Consider the following 24,647-nt stretch of genomic DNA (forward strand, 5'->3'; position numbering starts at 1 on the left):
TATATCATCAAACATATAAATATCATTGTTGTCAATCTCTTAAACTTTCAAAATTATGTGGATTATGTCTTCTGCATAAAAACTGGCTTACAAACTCAGAGTTTTAGGAATATAGAAATAAAAGGAGCTTAAAAGGTCATTTTGTATAAACTTAGTTTGTTTTACAGATAAAGAAAAAAGCTAAATGACAAGGTTACTTCAACATAATGTATTATAATTTCCTGATACTGGAAATGTAGGCAAGCTTCTAATTAATGTGTCAAAAGCATTAACAGCATGTTCAAGTCCTATTTGTATTGAAAATCTGCTTACCTTATTCTTACATATCCTTCTAGCTACCACCCTATCTCTGTCCTTTTATTTATAGCCTCAGCTTCTTGAAAATGGTCTACACTAGGGGCACCTGGGTGGCGCAGTCGGTTAAGCGTCCGACTTCAGCCAGGCCACGATCTCGCAGTCCGTGAGTTCAAGCCCCGCGTCGGGCTCTGGGCTGATGGCTCAGAGCCTGGAGCCTGTTTCCGATTCTGTGTCTCCCTCTCTCTCTGCCCCTCCCCCGTTCATGCTCTGTCTCTCTCTGTCCCAAAAATAAATAAACGTTGAAAAAAAAATTTAAAAAAGAAAATGGTCTACACTTATTGTTCAACATCCTCACACACCATTTAAAACTGTCACAAGGGAAGCATTTAACTCTAGGTCCAGATGACTAGCGCTTTTAAGCTTCTAAAGCTGATTGTGCAGACTCACAAAATTTGTGCTAAACTATGCAGAGAACGTCCCTGGTGGGCTTCTCCCATGCTTAGAGGTACCAAGTGGTGATTAATCACAAACTACAGGAGATCTCAGAATACCTAAAATACAAGTTGTTGATTACATGGTTGAGAGATGCAGATTTCTGGTGTTATCTCCATGTTAATAAGGGATAGCAAGCATAGAATCAACTGAGTGAGCCAGATTACTAGCCCAAGTTATTAGGCTACTTTAAAAATTATCACAACTCTAAGATTGTGCTTAGGCAAGTAGGCAGCTATCCCACAAGTGTATGGTGAGTTGGTAGCCATAGTGGTGTTCCTATAACCACAGTGAAACAGAGTTACACCTTAGGTCCGAAAATATGCCTCAGGTAATTGTTCCTGGCTTCTGTCCCCACACCCCACAGCAACTCTTCCTGTCATGATCTCCAATAACTTTGTCATTAATTGCAATGGATAATTCTCAGCATACATTCGTATCTAAATCCTCTATAGCTGCTGACACTTACTACAACATCCTACTTCTTGAAATCCCCCCCCCGACACACACCTTGGCTTTATTGATGTATTGATTCCAAGTATTTTAATGTACACATCATTGATATTATATTTAATATAGAACAATCATTCCATGAAAAGGGACCTCCACTTGTCATTGGGATCATCATCACTATTATAGGTATTAATAGAGATTACTAGTTTTAATATTTATAAGCATACTGATGATTTATTATATTCCTAATTAATTAAGCTTAATTAATACCTAACTAATAATGTATAACTTTCAGTCCTCACCACACGATGTAGTGACCATGAGATAGTTGTTAGAGTTACACCCTATATCCAATCACAACCAGACCTAACCTACAATCTTCACATCTCTTAATTATGCCACTTTTTAAAAATTTACTTATTTATTTATCCATTCATTCAGTCAGTCCATCATTCATCTATTCTTCTACCCATTTATGTATGTATGTATGTATGCATGCATGCATGCATTTATTTCTATTTAAAGTAGGCTCCACGCTCAACATGGGGCTTAAACTCAAAATCCCGAGATTAAGAGTCACATGCTCTGATGACTTTGCCAGTCAGGTGCTCTTACTGATACTACTTTTCTTTATATCCTTTTACTCTAGTTGAAGTCCTTAACATTACTCACATATATTACAACCTTCTCGTATCTGGTTTCTCCACTTCCAGTCTTATCCCTCTCATAATTTATTCTCTACAATGCTATAAGACTGGTATCACCCTAAAAGTAAAATATAATAAGATATTACCATCTCTCAAATATTATATTAAAATTCTTAATTCCCCCCCAATTTTTTCAGATTCAGTCCAAATCTCTCTTTGCATGGCATTCTTAATCCAGACAATGGAAAATGAAAACCTAAAAGTTGATTCAAGTTCTTTATCTCAAGTTGTTTATGACATGGTGCTATTAATGTTTTAAAAGAATTACATGTGCTAATGTGAAACACAAAACAGAGAACAAACCTGAAAATTTCCTGAGCAGGCAAAAACATTTAAGCCACATAAGCAAAACTCAAGTTAGCTTATTCTGCAAAACAAGCGAAACTTAACTTGGGCCACTTTTTGTACCTGCCTCTGAAAATCATAAATGAAACTTAAGCTGTTCTTCAAACTTGGCATGAGGTAAACACCTTTAACAAATTACTTATCACTAGAAAAACTCAAACCCTATAACCAATCATTGTAAAGAATAAATGGTCTCTGCATTTTCACTCCTATATCTTACAACAATGTATCTCAGTACCTCATTCCACTCTTGGTTTGAGAGCTCCCAGTTTGTGACTTGCTTTTACATTCACAATAAACTCTTACTAAATACCATTTTACTTAGCTGGTAGTTTTAATTTTGCTATTTCTGTTGTTTTGTTTTGTTTTGTTTTGTTTTGTTTTGTTTTTGTATATGAAAAACTTTACCTCACATCAAATATATTCCAAACTAAGTATCAGTTGGCTCTGGCTGAAATCCAAATTGGACAATGTGATAAGGGTTTTGAAGTTTCTTCAAACATTCTCATCAAACCCAAGCAAACCCAGCAAACCAAAGTGCCTCCAAGCATTCTCTTTGATATATTCATAAATAATGAGAGTTAATGGTGGGGAATAGGTCTGGTATTATCCATAGTTCCAAAGATGATGCTATCAAAGTAAACAACCTAAAAGGATAAAATGAAAGTTAGTAATTGCTCTTCATGGGACTAGTCTCTTGTAAAGTTATTTTGCCTGAAAAAGTTTAAATTCCTTCTATTGGGGCACCTGGGTGGTTCAGTCTATTGAGCATCAGACTTCGGCTCAGGTCATGATCTCGCAGTCCGTGAGTTAGAGCCCCGCATCGGGCTCTGTGCTGACAGCTCAGAGCCTGGAGCCTGTTTCAGATTCTGTGTCTCCCTCTCTCTCTCTCACCCTCCCCTGTTCATGCTCTGTGTCTCTCTGTCTCAAAAATAAATAAAACATTAAAAAATTTAAAAAAAACCTGTAAATTATTTCTAAACTTGGCCTTTATAAATCCACATTCTTAATTGAGTGCCATTACATCATATTTCAAACCCAACAGGGAAGTGAATACATTTTCAATAATCCACGGGTTATCACCAATTCCCTCACATTTACTTAAGCACTGAAGTCCTGCACCTGCAACTCACATATGCACAGCAGGACAACTTTCTGCTTAATTTAGCATGGAGACTGGCAGCCAGAATCACAGAAAAATGAAACTTACACAAATATACATTATATATATAATCAATGGGGAAAATATGAGTCTAAAGAATTAGGAGAGGTTTTATTTTACTTTTGTTCACTCTAATTAAATATAGTAGGGGGTAAAAAATCTGAGTTGAGTTTTCAAGAATATGGGCAAATTTTAATACCTACAATCCATTTCCATAAATAGTTTTGATCTGTTATGTGCAGTGCAATTTGCTTGAAAAATGTACATTTATAAATGTTTACATTATAGTCCATGCACTCAGCTAGCAGCAAATCTATAATCAGGGTTTAAAACGCAAGCCTTTAAAGTAATGAGCAGAGAAGGCAGAATAAGAGATCACACACATGCAGACAAGGTCGTAATTTCATTGAGTTTGAAGAACATAAACTCACATTCATATATATTTCAGTTTTTTATTCTGGTTTCACCATTTGCAAAAACAGCAGCTTTCTTTCCTGCCTAGAGGTGCCTTCCCAAATACAAATTTTTATACAGGCTATGTTTGACATCTTGGGATTGTGATCCTTAGGATATCCAATAAATAGACATGATGGCTCTTTCTCCAGAGACCTGTAGAGGTCCAGTGGTTTTTTCACCATGTCAGGAAAGCCCTAGTTACTGGCTCTTCCTATAGAAGAAAACCAGCCCTGAGCAGTAATATTTGTTGGAAATAATTCTGGCCTAGAATTGGAGACTTCATTTCAAAACTGTTTCTCTTTTGAGGTTAATACATTCCAGCCCTATCATCCTCTCCCTGTCCTCAATATTAAATCTTCCCTCAGGTGTTTGTCTCTACTTAAAATGAAAACATTGGCACATGGTACAAAATCCTCCTTTCCATAAAATAGTTTACTGTCAATGTGGAAAAACTTACATCTTAAATGCATTTGTTGGCTCTTAGTATCCCCCACTAGTAAACAAGCTCCATGAGGGCAGAGGCATTGCTTTATATACTGCTCTACCCATAATTTATCATGTATTAGCCTGGTGCTCAATAAACCACTTTGAATAAATAAATATAGAAAATCTCATGTTCTTGGCCATGACATCTACTTCACCTTAGGCATCTATTCCCAAAACCATGCCCCGGATCTTCCAAATGCAAGAATCATTATGTCTTAGGCATCTAAACACCAATATTCATTCAATCCCCATTCAACTGATATTACCAATCACCTACCATACACAAATACTATTTTATGTATGAAACAATAAAAGTAGAGTGTCTGTGCCTCAAGTAACTACATTCTAGTAAGGAAGACAAAAAAGAAAATAAATACACAGTATAAATTCATTAACTGGTATTATATTATGAATAAATACAAAATATATAAAATACTATTATGCTGAGTGAAGTCAGTCAGTCAGAGGACATATATCATATGTTTTCACTCATATGTGGATCTTGAGAAACTTAACAGAAGACTATGGGGGAAGGGAAGAGGGAAAATAGTTACAAACAGAGAGAGAGGGAGGCAAACCACAAGAGACTATTAAATACAAAGAACAAATTGAAGGTGGGCGGGGGACATGGGGGAGAGGGAAAATGGGTGATGGGCACTGAGGAGGACACTTGTTGGGATGAGCACTGGGTGTTGTATGTAAGCCAATTTGACAATAAATTATATTAAAAATTAAATTAAAAAATAAAATACTATGAAGAGATTTTATTATGCTATGAAGAAAAATAAAGTAGGGAAAGAGGACAGAGCATGATGGAAATATGGCTATTTTAAAAGTAGAACTGGTTAGAGAAAGACTCCTATAGGTGAATTTGGCCAGAGACTAATGAAGCAAGCAATAAACCATTCACATGTCTTGAGAAATAGCATGCCAAGTAGAGAAAACAGTAAGAGCAAAGTCCTGAAGCAGGAACAAATTTGGGAGAATGAAGGTACAGGAGGAAGGCCAATGTGATGGTAGGAGATGAGGCAGAAAAGGGCGAAGAAGATACAAAACAGGGGCCTGTGTTAATTAAGTTAATTCAGGAAGATTTCATAGGTAAACCTGAGATATCCATAATTTAACTCATTTTCCTAATATGCCATCGGGGAGGGGAGAAGGGGTGGGTGTCATTGCTCGTAAGGTGTTTAAGGTATCCAGAATAGTATCATCTTTAACACATGGCTTCCAAGTCCATATCGTGCTAAAATTCCATCACCTGGAATGCATACTGAAAGGGATTCTGGGGCTGGCTGCCCAGTGATCTGCCCATGAAGAAAATGGTAGGTATAGTGAGCAAGTGGGCACTGTTTGCCAAACTTGTGTTGGCCATGATAAGGAATAGTGCTTTTAATCTAAATAATGTGGGAAACTAGGGGAGAGTTTTGAAAAGGAAAATGGTATAATTTATATTTTAATGAGTAGTATGATTGTTGAGCTGACAATAAAATCTAGGTGAACAAACTTGAAACTTCTTTTTGTCAAAGAGGAGGTGATGATAGTTTAGATTACACTAACATGCTAGCTCTGAATATAGCAAAAAATGTTTATATCTCTGCTATCTTTTGCTGGCAATTTCTTATGGGGTGCAATTTGAATTAGGAAGTTCTCAAGGCTGGGTAACATTCCTCTCTTCTGACCTCTTATAATCCTGTATTAAATCACTATTATGCATTTGAAAACTCTCTTTTTTGACATGTATTTATGTGACTGTTCTATTATACATTGAACTCTCTAAGCATAATGACTATATCTTGATAACCCTGGTTATAGTACATTGCCTGAGGAGTTGGAGCACACAATTATTTTTTTTAACTGAATGGAGAAACTTGCCTATGGACACAACACAATTACAGTATCACCAACAGTACTGGAATCCTGATGCGGGTTATTACAAAACCAAGCCTTACTCCACTACTTTATGTTGTAGCAACTTATATATGGCAAAGGAACAAGGCAAGTTTTACTTAATCCTAGTTAGTCGATGCCCGTAGGTATCCAGTCTGGAGATTAAACTGTGACAACAGAATTTGCAAACAACATTTTATATTAGATGGATATTTTGTGTTGTTTATTCTGTCTGGAACAAAACTTTAGACAGAATCAGGGGAAAGACACATATGGAATCCAGATCTTTAAAAGACAGTATTGACCTGACTTTAAACAGAATAAGATCTTAACTCAAAAATATATATAAAGGCACAGAGCACTAACATTGGTATTCATTTGTTGATTCATTCAATGAATAGTTAGTGCCATCTACTATGAAGGAAGATCTGCTATATCTGCTGGAGGCATAGTAATGAAAAAAGAGTTAAAATACTCTACTCTTATGAAAACGGCTTTCTCCTGTAAACTGAATTTGATCTTGACTGTCTAACAGAACTCCAGACAAATGAAATGCAAAAACACAACAGAATATAGACAGAACAGATATCTCAGTGGAAAGAAAGGTACTGTTTTACTCTAGAAGTGCAGCATACAAAGATTACTATGAATGTAGGGAAAAAAATGGCGGGGGTGGGGGTGCTCCTGCATTGTTCAGATCTGGGTCAGAGACCAAGCAAAGCTAAGGATACCAGTTGAAGGTATTCAGTGTTTGAATCTTTATGGGACTGGAGAAAAATCTGACAATATGGTGTTTTTATTTTTATCCAGTACTTACTAAATGGACCTAGAGGAGCAAATATTAAACTTGTGAGAAAAAAAACAGAGGTTGTAATGGGTTTCTGCTTATGCAAACTAACCAAGGAAAATAGCCCTCCATTTACCATACCTCACTTTTCACCATCAATTATTGGGAATACCTTTGACTAGATGTCATAATTGATCTCCAACAAATTGTGGGTGTTCTGCTCATGGGTCTCCAATCAGAAGCTTGGGTGGCAAACTTGAACCTCAATCTGTGCACTTTCTCTTCAGAAGCTCTTCCCATTAGGAATCCTAAATTTGTCCCCTAAGGATGCTTAAGGCATTTGTTTTTATCCATCTTAATTCCAACAGTAAACTTTATGATATCTTTTAGGTATATTTTAAGTTTAAATAACCAATGTTTTCCTATACTTATATATAATATTGTTTTTATTCATCTTTATCATTTTTAATATTTATTTATTGCAAAACAGAGTGGGGGAGAGACATAAAGAGAGGGAGAGAGAGAATCCCAAGTAGGCTCCCTGTGGTCAGCACAGAGCCTGATGTGGGGCTTGAACTCACAAACCATGAGATCATGACCTGAGCTGAAATCAACAGTCGGACCCTTAACTGACTGAGCCACTCAGGCGCCCCTTTACTCCTCTTTATAAATACTTTGCCTAAATATTTAACTTTGTTATTTTAATTGCAAAGAGGAATAACCAGCCCAGGTTGCCAATTCTAAACATAACCCTTACCCAAAAGAAGCAAATGTCTGATCTTAAATAATTATCTGAGACCTGAAGACAGCTTAGCTTCTTTAATACGATCAGCAGCCTGGTACTTAACAATTGCTGCTCTTGGTGACTCAAGATCTTAGGAAAAATCTCTTACTGAAAAAAGCAGTAAGATGAGTCTAAAGAAACTCTGCTGGCATACCTTATTCTTCATATAACTTCAGTCTTTCTGATGAAAATTAATGACAAAAAAATCATGGCTCCTAATAAAAATAATACGCAGGTGATTTGTTTGTTCTGGTGAAAAATGCTTGAAATTTGAAAACTTACCACAAACTTAAAATGAAGGATGATCCTCCTCCCCCAAATTAATTAAACTAAATGAAAAATGGGTTTTAGAAATTGATTTGTAAACGTTGCCTATTCATAAGCAATTTATCCACTCTAGGAAGACTAATCTGCTATAGTTACAACTTGGCAGTTCAGCAGTAATTAAGGATCAAGAAGCTGGGGTATTGTCCAAACAAGAACAAATACTCATTTGAAAAAATATCCAAAATATGACCAAATTATATATCTAAAATCAGAAAATTTCACATCAAATAATTTATCAGTTGCTTGAATATACAATGATATTTCAAACTTAAGGAAGTATTTTTCTCCACTGGATTTATCATATATTTTATTTTTTAATTTGTTTTTCATGTTTATTAATTTAGAGAAATTGTGTGTGTGTGTGTGTGTGTGTGTGTGTGTGTGTGTGAGAGAGAGAGAGAGAGAGAGAGAGAGAGAGAGAAAGGGGAGGGGCAGAGAGAGGTAGAGAGAGAATCCCAAGTAGACTCCACACTGTCAGCGCAGAGTCTGATGTGGGGTTTGATCTCACAAACCATGAGATCATGACCTGAGCAGAAATCGAGTAGTCCTCTTAACTGACTGAGCCACCACAGTACCCCAAAGATTGTAATGAAATATGTATCATAATCTGAATTCCTAAGGGGTGCTTCTTTTTTTACACTAAATTAAAAAAACACTTATGAATGACTCTCATTCCTTGTAGGTCCATGAAGCATATGCTACAATTTCAGATTGACGTCTCTCAAAATCTCACTGCATGCTACACTGGTGAAATTGGTTTCATGTTCTTTCACATTTGGGGTGCCGGGGTGGCTTGGTCAGTTAAGCATCCTACTCTTGATTTCAGCTCAGGTCACCATCTCATGGTTTCTGAGTTTGAGCCCCACACTGAGCTCTGTACTAACAGTACAGAGCCTGCTTGGGATTCTCTCCCTCTCTCTCTCTGCCCCTCCCTTCCAGCACACTCTCCTTCTCTCTCTTTCTCTCTCTTGCCTGCTCAAAAAATGAATAGAAATATATTTCCTGCCACATTTACTAGAAATAACTGTATTCAAAATAAATGTGGTGTACCAAAGCAAACCCAAGCCCATTATATTTATAAGACCCTCACTTCAAATATAATGATATAGATAGGTTGAAAGTAAAAAATATTTTAAAAAGTACACTATGAAAAAGTGAATTTTTAAAAAAAGAAAGCAGAAGTGGCTATATTAACATTAGGGAAAAAAAGGCTTAGGAGCAAAGATAATTATCAAGAACAAAGAGAAATAATATTGATATAACTAGTAAAAAAAAATAAGTGAATACTACCAGCAATTCTATGCATACAAGTTACAAAAGTAGAGAAAGTAGCCCAATTCCTTAAAAACTGCCAAACCTTCATCAGCATATAATAAATTAACTGAATAGTCCTATAAATATTAAAGAAATTGAATCTGAAATGTAAAAGGTTTTAAAAAAGAAATTCCTAGGCCCAGATGGTTTCAATGAATAACTTAAAGAAAAACTTTGGAAAACTTCTTGGCTGTTTGTAGTTTCTATAAAAGTTGAACATATGATTACAAGCCAGCAATCCCACTCCCATGTATGTTAACATAAATATATATGAAATATATGTATATGAAATATATATCTTGAATATAAAAATGTATCTACCAATGTTCTTAGCAGGTCTATTTGCAATAATTAAAACCTCAGGAAGAAGTTCAGAGCTCAGTATTTTCAGCCTCCTTCAGAACAGCTGCACTCCAGGGAGCCTGGGTGGCTGAGTAGGTTGAGCATCTGACTTGGGCTCAGGTCATTATCACTCAGTTACTGAGCCCAAGCCCCAGGTCGGGCTCTGTGCTGATAGCTCAGAGCCCAGAACTTGCTTAGAATCCATGTCTCCCTCTCTCCTTGCTCCTCCCTGCTTGCACTCTGTATCTGTTTCTCTCTATCAAAAATAAACAAACATAAAAACAAAACAAAACAAAACAAAAACCAGCTACATTCCCTTGCCCCTAAACATGCACACACACACAAAGTAATCCCTCAGGCTTCTTTTCAAAATCCTATAATTGCTTAACAGAATTTAAAAACCTGTGCTATTAGGTACCTTGAGGAAATCAACACTAGCTTCCAAATTACCTAAACTTAAAATTTTTTTGTTTGCCTTTTTTTTTAAATATCCTTCTTTAAAGAAAGGATTAACACAAGTTTTATATAACATAATTCTGTTCCTGGATTTTATTTTCTTCATTAAACTGCATTATAAAAGTTCACATTTATTTACATTTCTGAAAAAAAAAAACTGACTTACTTCAGAAAGAAGTAAAACTTAAAAAAAATCTTATGATCAAGGATCTTTCTGAAAACCTTTAAAAAGTAGTATAATTTCTTAAAGAATTCTGTGTTTCTTACAGTCAGAATTATCTTTCTTACATAGACTGTGTGGCAGATGGTTTCATTGTTCTCCAAATTCCATTATAGATTTCTCTGTTAGTAAAAGAGATTTAACTGTCTGTCTGCTCAGATAGACAGAATAGTCCTCAACTTCCTTGGAAACTAGTTATAATTAATAGACACATACTGTGAGTAATTTTGGATCATTCAATTAAAATAGAATAGTCTTTTTGGACTTAAACTCATACCTCCTTAAGGGCCTAAATATCATCGTGACAATAACTCAGCTTCGATCAGGTAGTAAAAACAAGAAAAACTAAGTGAAAAAAAATTAAAGAATCAATGTCCCTGGGTGATTCTGTGGAACAGCACCTCCCCACACACAAGAACCTGACCCACTCATATCTGGAAGGTGGTAGAAAGGAAATATTTGTTTTTTGTCAGCATACTTTGCGATTCCTTGTTGTAGCCACATAGCTTACACCCAAATATGGGCTGTATACCCAAATTTGCATTATGACTTAAACAATATCAAAACCAGTTTGAGACACTATCATGAAACTTAGCCTCTATTCCAACAAAGCCCCCCGCCTACTTACAAGCAAAATAAGAGCATTGGAAGACAAGTATTCCCTTATAATTCACTTTCAGACTGTCCACTTTCACAGCTTTATTCCACTCCCATCTTTTGACGTCTTGTTTTTTCTTAAATCTTATTTCATTTGCCAAATGGTTATTTTATTCAGATTGCTTTCAGACATTTCACCTGCCTTCCAAATACTGTTTCACCTATATAATTATGAATATATCTCTTTAAAATATTTAGTTCATATACATTCTTTATACCCTTAGTATATATAAATAACATATTATATATAAAATATTTACCCTATGTATATTTGTATATTGTATGTAGATTTATGTGAATGCATATAGATAAAGATAGAAGGAGAAGTATATAGAAAATGAGTTTATGATATGCCATCCCCAAAGTATGCAAGTTTGGAACATTCATTATTTTGAGCTGAAGGCTGTTGAGAAACAGTAGATGCAATAAGGGCTTTCTGATCTACCCTTTTCTATCTAAAACTGGGCCATAATATTTCCTATGAGTAAGGTTTCTCCCGGTACTAGGAAGAAATGAATATCCTTATCACCAGAGACTGGGGGCTGACACTGTAATGGATCTGTACAAATAACCTAACTAAATAAAATGACTTATCTTCCACTAGTCTCCTCCCCCATACATGTCCTAGTCACTTCCCCACAATATATTGCCCGTAGCTCTAACCCTTTTGTATCGTCATTTCTTCACAAATGTATTGTTTCTTTGTTGAAAAGATATAAAAGCTTTCTGTTCTGGCAACTTCTCCAGGTACTCATTTTCTTTTGAAGTCCTCATGTACACAAAAAATTCTAATAAAACTTGTATGCTTTTCTCCTGTTAATTTGTCTTACATCAGTTTAATTCTTAAGGCCAGCCAGGGTTTCTAAAAGGGTAGAGGAGAATTTTTTCTTCCCCTATAATCTCTATCTGTTTCATCTTTCTCTCTCTCTCTCTCTCTCTCTCCCTCTGGAGAGAGAAGAATGAGGTGGAAGAGGAGGAAGAGGAGGAGGAGGGGAAGGGGAAGGAGGACAAGGAGGAGAGAGAGAGAGAGAGAGAGAGAGAGAGAGAGAGAGAGAGAAACAGCTCCACCATGCTAGACACAAAGAATAAACAATGAACAAAACAGGCATAATATCATTCAGTCATAATCTTATTAGGGAGACAGACATTAATAAAATTAATTACATAATAAATATGAAATCACAAATGTGGTAAGTACATAAAAGATAAATAATGCAGTAAAAAGCTTTTAATAAAGTAATTTGATCCAGTTAAGGAGGCAGGGAAGGTTTAACTGGGGAAATTGTTATTGAGTTGAGATTTCAATGAGGAGTAAGAAATGACTGGATAAGAATAGAAGACCATTTAATTCAATGGAAATAGCATGTTCATATGCCCTCAAGATTAAATATGGGAATGCAATTTATGACTGGAGCTTAAGGTAGGGGCTACTCTTTCCTGATTGCTTACAAGTAGAGCTCCTGGTGCATTCCTGGCCTTTCCCTGCCCCTTATTCTCTTAAATGCCAGGGGATATGGAATAACTTTACCTCATTAAAAAAAATTGGTAACAATAAACTAGTCATATTCAACCTAGGGCCTCTCTTCTTTTTGATAGTGAGTCTGCCATCAAGGTCCCAAATTTTTCACCATCACCTCAATTCTTAATCCTTTCTTGGGAAGGTGTTCCAGGTTGTGGCTTGAGCTTTCTTTACCTGTGGCTTGGAAAGAGGGAGGAGTTGGCTTATTTTTGAGTTTTATTTAAAAGGTCCATTTGCCTCTCCATACCAAGCTTAGACTTTTATCTCTCACCTTAGATTCTATTAGTAAAATAAGTTGATATTTTACAATATTTTGTCTTATTTCTCAATTTTTTTAGAACCTAGAGGCTCAGCTAAGGTAGGTTTAATTGTACTACCAACAAAAGATCAGAAACTTCTAAACTTCTTTCTCAATCATGCAGTCCACTGTGTCTAGATGACTCCTCAAGGCAGATATCTTCCAAGTTTTGACTTATCATTTCTGGCTGCATTGATTTCATGGCATTCCGTATGAACAGGTGCTTTTGCTGTTGCTAGGTGCAGAGTAAGACTGCACATATAATCACTCACAACTCTCAAATACTTCCATTCAGAAAATATACATGTCATTTCAAGTTCACATTTCATTGGTTAACACAAATCATATGGCCATTATTGTCTCCAAGAGACATGTTCCCCAAAAGAGAATAAAATCAGGTACTTCAATGATCCCTAGTGTTGTCTTCCATAATCTTCCCTTTGGGATCACCTAAGCCTAGTCAAATTTAATATAAGTAGCCTAAGGCAAAAGTTGGATCAAAAAGTCCACTCTAAATATATCTCTGCTGAATCCTAAGTCTATATTATTTGTCTACATCTTAATATTCTAGCAGTTTACCATTCCATTCATCAGTAAAAGTGAGAAGGCAGGAGCAATAGTTTCATTATTGTTGTTCTTTTTTCTCTAGTCCTCAGAATAGGTCTTTCTTAGGAGTATAAATGTGGGGAAGCAGGGGCACTTGTGTGGCTCAGTCCAGTAAGCGACCCACTTTGGTTCAGGTCATGTTCTCACAACCCATGAGTTCGAGCCCTGCATTAGGCTGTGTGCTGACAGCTCAGAGCCTGGAGACTGCTTTGGATTCTGTGTCTCCCTCTCTCCCTGCCACCCCCCCGCCCGGCTCACACTCTGTCTCTCTCTCAAAAATAAACATTAAAAAAAAATTAAATGTGGGGATGCATAGTTTCTGAGAGGATTGCCTAGGGCTTTCATACTAAATAATGTAGGAAATTTGATTATTTAAAAGGGTCTAAATATTCATTCATCTTTTCATTAAATCTTTTCAGTGACCCAACCTCTAGGATTTTAGTGCAAAAAAATACTCCTAATATTTTAGTCACTACAGCCCATTCCTTCTGTCTTAAAGCTGGAATGAAATTGGGAAGGTTGGCATACCAATGACCTGGGAAGGGCAGAAATTAATCCCAAGCTGGTTGTGAAGGTCAATAAAGGCTAAGGCCTATTGGGTCTATTTTGAGTAGCAAGATAAGATGGATGAAATTATAAAAGTAAGTATCTCCAAAATATAACTTCAAAGATATTTTGGTATAAATATAAAATATAATTTATATATTTCTAAAGTCTATATATTATTAACTAAATTATGTTACCTATATAATAGCTGTGGTAAATAAAATTTTCCCTCCAAATCACCTTGAGTAATTATTTCTAGTTATTTGTAAAGTGGTTAAAATATTCACTCATTAAATCCATCAGTGTTATAGGGTGTCTATTAATACCCTGAGCAGTGACACATGCTACAGGACAAAGATGAATAGGTGGTGATTTTTGTTTCTGAGAAGCTAAAATTTAGTAATTATGGTTCTACAACAGGTATTAGTCTTCAGAATAAAGAACAGACAAATATAAGCAAATATATGGTTTACTACCATACCTAGGAATAAGACAAAACATTTTTGTACATCTGCAAGGGAGCAAGTTTAATTTTACCCTAGTGTTCAACTCTCTTCTGAAAGTGACTCACTCCTTTCTAATTAAAAAGTTGGCATTTTACTTAATAACTATAGTAGACATTATATGGATTTCTCAAAAGCTATATCCAAATTAATTTCCCTTGTCTTCTTCTATTAACAAAGCAATAAAACTAAAATATATATTATCCAACGTTTCCTTGAAGCTATGGTTAGTCACGTGAAGCACTCCACGAAAGACCTATCTTCCCTTGGTACTTTCCTTTTTCTGAATTTAATTGAGACACATTCTTCAGTGTGATCATGACAGCCAAAATCACGGGCTGTAATTAGTGAAGCAAAGAGATAAAGGACACCAAGTTACCAATGCACACTTAAGTCACACTACCAACTCTGCATGACCTCCTTCTGAATTTCTTTACATGAGAAATGTAAGTCTATATTAGTATAAGTCATATTAGTAGGATTTTGTGTAAATCAGAGCCAAGTGGAAACAATGATAGAGTGACAGTCAAAAGACTACTAACTAAGAACATTTAGAGAGGAATTTGTTTTATTTTGTCCATGAACTACTTAGTTTCTATTAATTTTTGTGGGAAAAAATAGCTAACCTTATTTCATAAATCAAGATTGAAGTTCTCATTTATTTTTCTGATATCTTCTAATTTTGAAAAATAAAGTCAAAGGAATGAAAATATGATTTACAATACTACCATGTAAATAAAAACAACATTTTAACTTCTGGGATTGTGGTTGTGTCCTCATTGTCAATTTACACACAGAGAAATGCACACATGCACATACTTGCATATTTAATATACAGAGAAAGTTGGCACCCAAAAGCCATTCTGCACAGTATGTGGGAAATTAATAAGACTTATTTTGAAATAAGATGTACAACACATCTTCCCAAATAGAATTTTCTAAAAGATAGTATTAGATGAGGGATATTCACTCATAGTCCAGCTGCTGAGGGATTAGATCCAAATCTTGGTATTTGACCTATTGTTACTCTTTTGAAACAGGAGGGATTATTTTCCTCTTACAGATTTACAGAAAACAAATTTGCCAATTGAAACCATCTGTCACTGATCCAAGAAAATATTTATTTTCACTGAAAAGTTATGTTTAACCAAAGAAATAAAAGTCATTAAAGATAGGTTTTCAGTTTATGATGCATTTTTTAGACTCTTTCATCCTAGTTAACTATACCTTCTTGTCCTTGATGCAGTTATCAAGGATCTAGAAACTTCCTGAAAATTGCATCTAAGAAAGTCAAATTAGAAGCTAATTCTTAGACTGTAAGAAGACAAACATACCTGTAGTAATTGCCCAAGGATATTCTAACAAAGTCTTTTCTGGATGTTACACAATCTCTGATTTTCTGTTAACCTAATAATTCTCTCACCAGCTATTCATTGAGCAGTTCCAGAAAATGATGTCATTGCTTCTCAATCACTGTTGAGCAAGGAAGGTGGTGAGGAAATGAATAATTGGTTGAATCTGGGGCAGCACAGAAACTTTGTCAATGACAATTACCACTGTCACAAGTATGATGTGACATATGTGGGCTCACAGTCAAAATAAAAGATATCATCCACAGAGCAGAATACCTATTAATTATGAAATTGGTCCATCTCCTAATTTATAAAGATTTACAATTTGAAAGTCTGGATATTGTATTATTAGATGTTGCATCATTCCAGATGTTTTTATTGACTTATTATCCAATGTGCGTGTGTGTGTATGTGCACATTATCTATTTTAAGCAGAATTTGCAGACTGTAACACAGAGAAGTATGAACTTTAGGAACTTTAACCACATTTCCAAATATTTATTTATCAATGTTAATGATTTGCATAATAGTAAGTCAAAAGTAAAATCTTAAGAGTGGCTCTATGCTCCATCTTGACAGACTCCTTTTTTTGAGTGTATCATAAGATAATATGTCAAAGTAAAACTTGCATAGAGAGACAACTTTTAGATAAACTTGTAATAGTAAGGTTTCAAAAGCAATAAAAAGCCCTAAGAGATTCCATTGTATTTTTCCCACATCATTCATTTTCAGCCACATGAACTTCTCTAATCACCTACAACAGGCATAACAATGGGTGGCAAGTTCTTAAATAATAGTTTTAGTGAAGAAATTTCTTTATTGAAAATACAGAACTGAACAGAAACAGACTGCAGGCAGTATCGTTGATAGACAAATATAGACTTAAGTATAACACAAACGTGGTCCCAGATTCCAGATCTTTCAGGTGGTTTAGTTACTTAGGAAACACAAGAAAGATATTTATAATCTTGAGTTCCATCATCAATAAACTAGGGATCTGAAAACCTCACAAGGTTTTTTAAAGATTAAATGAGCAATAAAGTATCCTATATAGCACCTAGTGAATAGCATATGTTCAATAAATAATAAATGTGATTATTTCCTATTTGTATGTAGAACATAGGTGGGGTAAAGCAATAAAAACAATATAAAAGAATTATAAATTAAAAAAAACATAGTCAATGCAGTGGTTTATTAATTTTCAAGTTTATTAATTCTATATGCTATTGACTGCCAAAACTTTGTCATTGGTCCAATCTTCTTTTTAGATAAAGTCTCAATTTCTAACCAATAAGTAGGTACACATCTCTACTTGGATTTTCCTCAGGCATCTATAACATAGTCAACTGAATCCACTAATTCACATACATCAGCACAATTACAAAAACAATATCAGACAGAACATCACCACTACCACCATCAAAAAATTTGTTTCCCTTTAAATTCTGTCTTACCAAAACCCCTTGAACCTCCTTCTCTGTAAACATTTAGTCACCAAGTTCTAATAATTTGATCACTATATATATATATATATATATACATACACATATATATATACACACACATATATGTATACATATATATGTATATATATACACATACATATATGTATACATATATATATGTGTATATATATACACGTACTTGTAATGGTAAGAATGGTGTATATATATAGGATGCATATATATGTGTGTGTATATATATATGTGTATATATATATGTATATATGCATATATATGTGTGTGTGTGTATGTGTGTGTGTATATATGTGTGTGTGTGTGTGTGTGTGTATACACACACACACACACACACACACACACTATGTTTTCATTATCCCCATGGTTTTGAAACACAAATATCCTTAAGTGGATTCCATTGTTCTTTCATTTTTTTCCCCATAATCAGGTACATGTAGTCATCTATAGACACTTTGACTACATTTTACCCCTTGAACTCTATGTTTTAACTATATCAAAGATCTTCCTATCCCTCTGATACATCAAATTCTCATAAATGCTGTTGCCTTCGTCCGTAATATCTGCCTTATGCAATTCCTACCCATCCTGCAGTGTTCATTTTAAATGGTAATTCCCCTGGAAGGCCAATATAATATTAAAGTATTTTAGGTTTCCATGGATACAAACCATACGAGGCAACAGGTCATGGTGCAATAGGGGTGAAATGAAATTGTAAAGTAGAATTAAAGTGAGGTTTGTGAAAAGAAAATTGAGTGATTAGAGTTGGAATTGCCAAACTTAAACTACCATCTTCCGCAGGAGATGGTTAAAAACTATTTGTTGAGTTCAAATTTTATTCACTTAACATATGTGTAGGGAATATCTAGTGTAGGCCAATTATTATTCTGTGTTCCAAGAATACAGCAGAAAAACTCTCTGTGTCCTCCTAGCATTAACATTATAATGAATTTTGAAAAAGTTTAACATAAAATTATCTTTTTAAAAATTTTTATTAATGTTTTTTTATTTATTTTGAGAGATAGAGAGACAGAGAGCAAGTGGGGGAGGGGCAGAGAGAGAAGGAGACAGAATCCAAAGCAGGCTCCAGGCTCTGGGCCTTCAGCACAGAGCCCAGTGCAGGGCTCAAACCCACAAGCAATGAGATCATGACCTGAGCTGAAGTCAGAGGCTAACTGACTGAACCACTCAGATGCCCCCACAGAATTATCTTTTAAAAATGGTGCAGTAACATCAAAGAAATTAAATCTTAGGTATATAGGAAAAACTCCATATTATTCCACTGCTTTGATGATATAGTTATTTTCATATTGGCATCCTACCATTAATATTTTCTTCCTGTAAAGGTTTAATATAAATCAGTGAATGTACTGGATAGCACATTAAATGCCACAGAAGAGTTTTTGAGAAAAGTAATTTACTGATGCTTTTCTAATTAAAAACATATATATATATATATATATATATTTGAAAATATAGATTTACAAATGCAAATACATATACATACACACACACACACACACACATATATAAGTATACATACAAATACATATATATGTGTACATTTACTGACTTTTAACTTTAGACACTAGATACTCATTTCTGACATGAAAGATCAGGATCTAGCTTTCTTACTCTAGACTTCTTCTTAATAATACTCGCAATGTGTGTTATCATTTTAGTTCTGTCACTTACTAAAATCCTTTAATATAATATAAAGATTTTGTTTCTTTTTCCACAAGTGTTTTCAGTAAGCATTGACTATCTACATTGAAAGATGGTGGTACTAATACTCCTATTCTTTCTCCATATTGCATCTCCTAAATTCTGCTACTGATATTTTATCCTTACAAAGTGAAGTTTAATATTTATTTTCAATTTTGTTATAATCACCAAAGTTTGTAGTTTGGTCCATTAAGTCAAAAGCCTTTAAAATGAAAGGGATGAAATAACATTTACATTATTAATGGAATATAAAATCCAATATTAGACTTAGTAATGTGCTAAAATAACACATTTTTTAATGTATCCAAGTAATTAACCCTGGAACCACATGAACTAAAATGTTCCCACCATTAGGTAAAATACATAAGTTTTATTCTTTAGTGGTTAATTTAAAATTCATAACACATTTTCCTCTCATATTGAGCAATTTTTTATACAATTTTTGTTCATTGTAAGTTTGCCAATTGCTTAATTTTGGTTATATTTTTGGATTTTCTTACATCCTCATATTTTTTACAATCTCAGTTATAGCATATATGTATTTGTGGTCTTTCTATACTTCTTGGCTTCAATTAAGACTGACTGTTCTGGGGCACCTACGTGGTTTATTTAGTTAAGCCTCTCTTGATTTCAGCTCAGGCCATGATCTGACATGTGTGAGATCAAGCCTTGAGCACAGAGTCTACTTGGAATTCTCTCTCTCTGCTCCTTCCCCACTTGATGTGTGCTCACTAGCGCTCGCTCTCTCTCTTTCTATCAAAATAAACAAATAAACATTAAAAAAAAAAAAGACTGACCATTCTTAATCTGACGCACCGTTGTCATCCTAAACCCTGGATTTACTGACCCCTTGGATATAATCCACTGTCTCCTGGATACATTTTTCTCTATCTTGATTTGCACCTTAATTTTTATGGAGAACTTCTCCTAGTAACTTTATTTTAATAAGTACAGGAGGTGATTTGGGGAACCCACACCAACCCAGTGTTTGGTGATACTTGAAGTGTTTGGTGACCCTTGAAGGAACAATAGGACCCAGAGGCAGTTGTGCGGATGGCAATGGTAAATCACAGTGAAAGAATATAGAGAAGAATCAGCAACAGAAAAAGACACATCAGGAAGTCTGGAGGGCATCAGGAACAGACATCCAAGTTTTCTCTCTCAGCTTAGGGGGTGGTGGGGTTGCAAAGAACATGCTCCTTTCTCCAGTAATGAAATGCAGTAACATTTGTATAAGACATCCAGGGATGTCTACTTGACACTCAAATGAGTGTAGTTATTTATACTGGAAAAAGTTTCATGTCATTGCTTTCTTTTGTATCATACATATTCTCATTGTCCCGAGAACATGTTCTGTTTCCAAGTAAATGCCACAAAAATATTCAGATTAATCAGTTATTTTTTTTGTAACCGAAAATCAAAAACAAAATACCATGTCTCATCTAGAATTTTGTTGGAAGAGTTATAATTTTCCTTTAATAAGGAAAAATGCCTACATTACTCTAAGCTAGTGTGGAGTGGGATGTGTACTTTAAATAAGCCTAGACATGAATGGCTAAAAAGTAACTCACAACACCCTAATACTGCCCATCAGCAATAAGGCTGAATTGTTCCAGAAGATTGGGAGAGGTAAGGACATTATGTGCAAATGCACATGTCATTTAAAATAATGGCATGCAATAATGAAGTGTGATTATGCCATAGCTTGTTAATAAACAAGCAATATCTTAGTAGAAACATGTATTTCAAAAGTTTGAAATTCACAAAACAACTAATTTAAAACTATTAATATTTTTATCAAGTTCTAGCTCCATCTTGAGGAGGATTAAATAAAATCCAGACTACTCATTTATGTTCCTTCTTAGAAAAGATGAAACATCGAATGCAAATGTTACTACTACTACACAGTTGACTCAGTTTTTTTTCCTTTTGGATTTAAGGGAAGAGTAGCAGTTCATTCCTCTCTTAACTGGTACTTTCCTTTCCATGTTTGGGGGTGTCTTCCTTTTCATTATCTTAACACGAGAATGCATTCATTTTGACTAGGTTTCAATAAGAAGGGACTCTTGTTCATTTAATTTTATATATTTAATCATTGGAATAACTTTCTACAGACTACTTTTGGAATCCTGCATTTCAAACCTGGTTTTGCTCCATTCACATAATTCTGAGTGCCATGGGACACAGTCATATGATGATAAGACCCCTGTCCCCTCATCTTTGTGTCATGACACTGAGAAAATTGGCATAGTGGGTAATCAAAACTCCTGAAAGCCATTTATACATATAAATGGCAATAAGTACAGATGGGAAGAAAAGCAAAACATCTGAATATATTCTCCCAGAGGTCATCCACATACAGCCTTAATTCAATACTCCCCTTTTCAGATCCTAAAATACCTTCTACCTCTACAACTTCATACAACACAAGGTGAAATGTGAGAGATGGAGTCCAGAGTAGAAAGAGACCAGGTTATGAAAGGGCTGTAGCTAAAATGTCTTTTACAAATACATGTAAAACACATGTGTAGGGCTCTGCATGAGTATTAGCTGAAGCTGGATCAAGTGAGATGCCTGAGTGTTAACTTTCACTAGCTTGACGGTGAATCCACCTCTAAACACATGGGGGTTATCAAATGCCAGGCTTAGAAATGATGCACATAATTTTTGTCCATATCCCATGGGACAAAAGTCAATCCCATAGCCAAGTAAGTGCCAACTGAGTTTCGGAAATATAGTTTAGTTGTGCATCTAAAACAAAGTGAAAGCAAGTTTTCAGTGAACTCTTGACCCTGTCATAGATGATGATAAGGGCAATGCAGGAACACAAAGGAAGTTGAGGAATGTAGAGACGGCAAGAAGTAAAGTTAGTTAATTAGTATAAAGAGTCTGGGGGTCCTATTTAAACTACTACCAGTGTGTTTTAGGGCTTACAGTAATGGTCTACATTGCAATACTGCCTGGGTTTAAATCTTGGCTCCACTCTTACTGAAAGCGTGACTTTGAAAAAACTAACATACCTCTCTGTGGCTCAGTTTCTCCATCTACAAAACTGAGGTAGTATTATCACCTAAAGTGCTTAAAATTGTTTCTGATAGTCTATCTACAGATTTTCTATTATCATTAGGCCTTATTAATAAAGTATATTTGAGCAGAAATATGAAGATATAAGAAAGTCAGTCATATGGAAAAATGGGAGATATTCTAGATAAAAAACAAAAACAAAATAAAAAGAGGCTTTGAATCAACTTGTAAGATTTTGGTGACATGAGGTCTAAACTTTGATCACTATTTAGTAAGGTAGAGAACATTGGTGTCCTTGACAAGAACTGTGTCTGTGAAATGCTAGAGAGAAAGCCTAGCTAGAGTAGGTTGTAGAAAATGTGAGGAAAGGAATTACATACATTAAATATATAGTCATTTTAGGTATTTTTCTGTAAAGTGGATTACTAAAATAGAGTCTTCTGGAGATCAAGTAAAGGTGTTGTTGAGATAATATTTGAATGCTAATAGAATGATTCAGTGGAAAGGAGAACTGATGTTGAAAAGAAAGTGAGACAACTATACAATTAGGCAGAGTGGTTGAAATCCAGGGCAAGTTTTCTCTAATAATGAGAGCAAAGGCAGTCATATGGACATGGGTTAGAAGTATGGGCAGAACAGCAGCTTAGAGAAGCTCTAACTACTTCTATTTTCTCAGTGAAATTCACGGAGAAGGAAGACAGCAGTAGTCTTAATGGTAATTTGAGTTGAAGAAGGAAACATGTAAACTAAATGTCTAAGATATTGTGAAGATAAATGGTCAAGAACAGTGTTTCTCAAACTTTGGCATGCATCAGAATCACCCGAAGAGCTTGTGAAAACTTAGATTTCTGGCTTATCTTCCAGAGTTTCTATATCAGTGCATCTGTGATGAAGTCTGAAAAACTATTTGAAATAAATCACCAGGTGGTGCTAATCTTATGTGTTCAGTGACCACAGTTTGAGAACCAATAAACAAAGGAATCTTAGAATTCTTGTGCAGCAAACACAGGTGCATTGATCATGGATTTAGTGAGAAGGTTGTGTATTTTTCTCTTATTATACACAGAAAATATAAACTTGGATTTAATCATAGTTTGTTCTCCCAATTTCACGTAAGCAGAGAGCAGGGAGGGGATTTAGCCTATATACAAGAGTAGTTATAATGATGGATCATAGACTCCGACTCCAGGAAGATGAAATATGAAGATTGGACAGGGGGAAGGACATGAAAAAATATTTGTGTGTGCACATAAAGATTTAATACATACGTATTAAATAGGATAGGAGACTGCTATCCTTTCAAAGTCCTATTTAGAAAATTGCTCCTTGGCTGGAATCTGAGAGCTTGCATTTAGAGACAGTTCTTATAATTCCTTGATAGGAATGGCTTATTCTATCTAAACTGTTGGTATAAACAATATGGTTTATGCTCAACATCTGTTTTCCTTCTCTGGGTCTAAAACTTTAGTACATTCTAGGAAGAGCGTACCTACATGACTAGTTCCCAATAAAATTCTCAGGGAATGATTCTCCAATGAGCGTCTCTGGTAAACAAGTTCCACACATGTTGTCACAACCCATTGCTGGAGGAATTAAGTGCATCGTATGTGAATCCACTGAAAAAGGACTCTTGAAAACTTGCACCTGATTTGCTTCCAACTTTTTCCTATATGTTCTTCCCTTTGCTGATTTTGGTTGGTATATTTTTACTGTGATAAATTTTGGCAATGAGTATGACTGTATCTTGAGTCCCATGAATCTTCCTTAAAAATTTTTTGAAACTGGAGATGGTGTTGGGGACCATTAACATCATAAACTCGATGCATTGCAGTTATATTATGCGAGTGTGTGCTATAAAGTGGTAGTAACTAAAAAGATAGTAGATTGTGACCACAGAATAGGGTGCTTAAAATAAAATTATTAGGGAATTTTGGTTGTACATTAAGGATTAATGTTATTAGAATGGATGTTGTGTCTAAAATAGGGTGAAAAGAGTCAGTTCATTGGAGAATAAACAAAGAAACTTAAAGGCTAGAGGTTTTAAGGAACCATCTACATGAGAGATAAAAAAAAATCCTAGTTTGTAGGTCTTTAATTCATTCTGCTAGGCATTAGGGAGCTCTTTTCTATTTATAGACTTATGTCCTTCATTCATTTGGATAAGTTTTCTTCTATTATTTCATCTCTCTATTTTATCTTTTCTTTTTTGGACTTGGGATATTCAAGTGTTGAATATCTTGAATTAATCCATTATCAGTGATACTATTTTCTCCTATTGGATATTTTCCATAGTTTTATAAATATAATTTATTGTCAAGTCAGCTACCATCCAGAGCATACAGTGTGCTCTTGGTGTTGGGGATAGATTCCCATGATTCATCACTTCTATACAACACCCAGTGCTCATCCCAACTAGTGCCCTCCTCA

This window comes from Prionailurus viverrinus, chromosome B1 (genome assembly GCF_022837055.1).
Source record: "Prionailurus viverrinus isolate Anna chromosome B1, UM_Priviv_1.0, whole genome shotgun sequence".
NCBI lineage: Eukaryota > Metazoa > Chordata > Mammalia > Carnivora > Felidae > Prionailurus > Prionailurus viverrinus.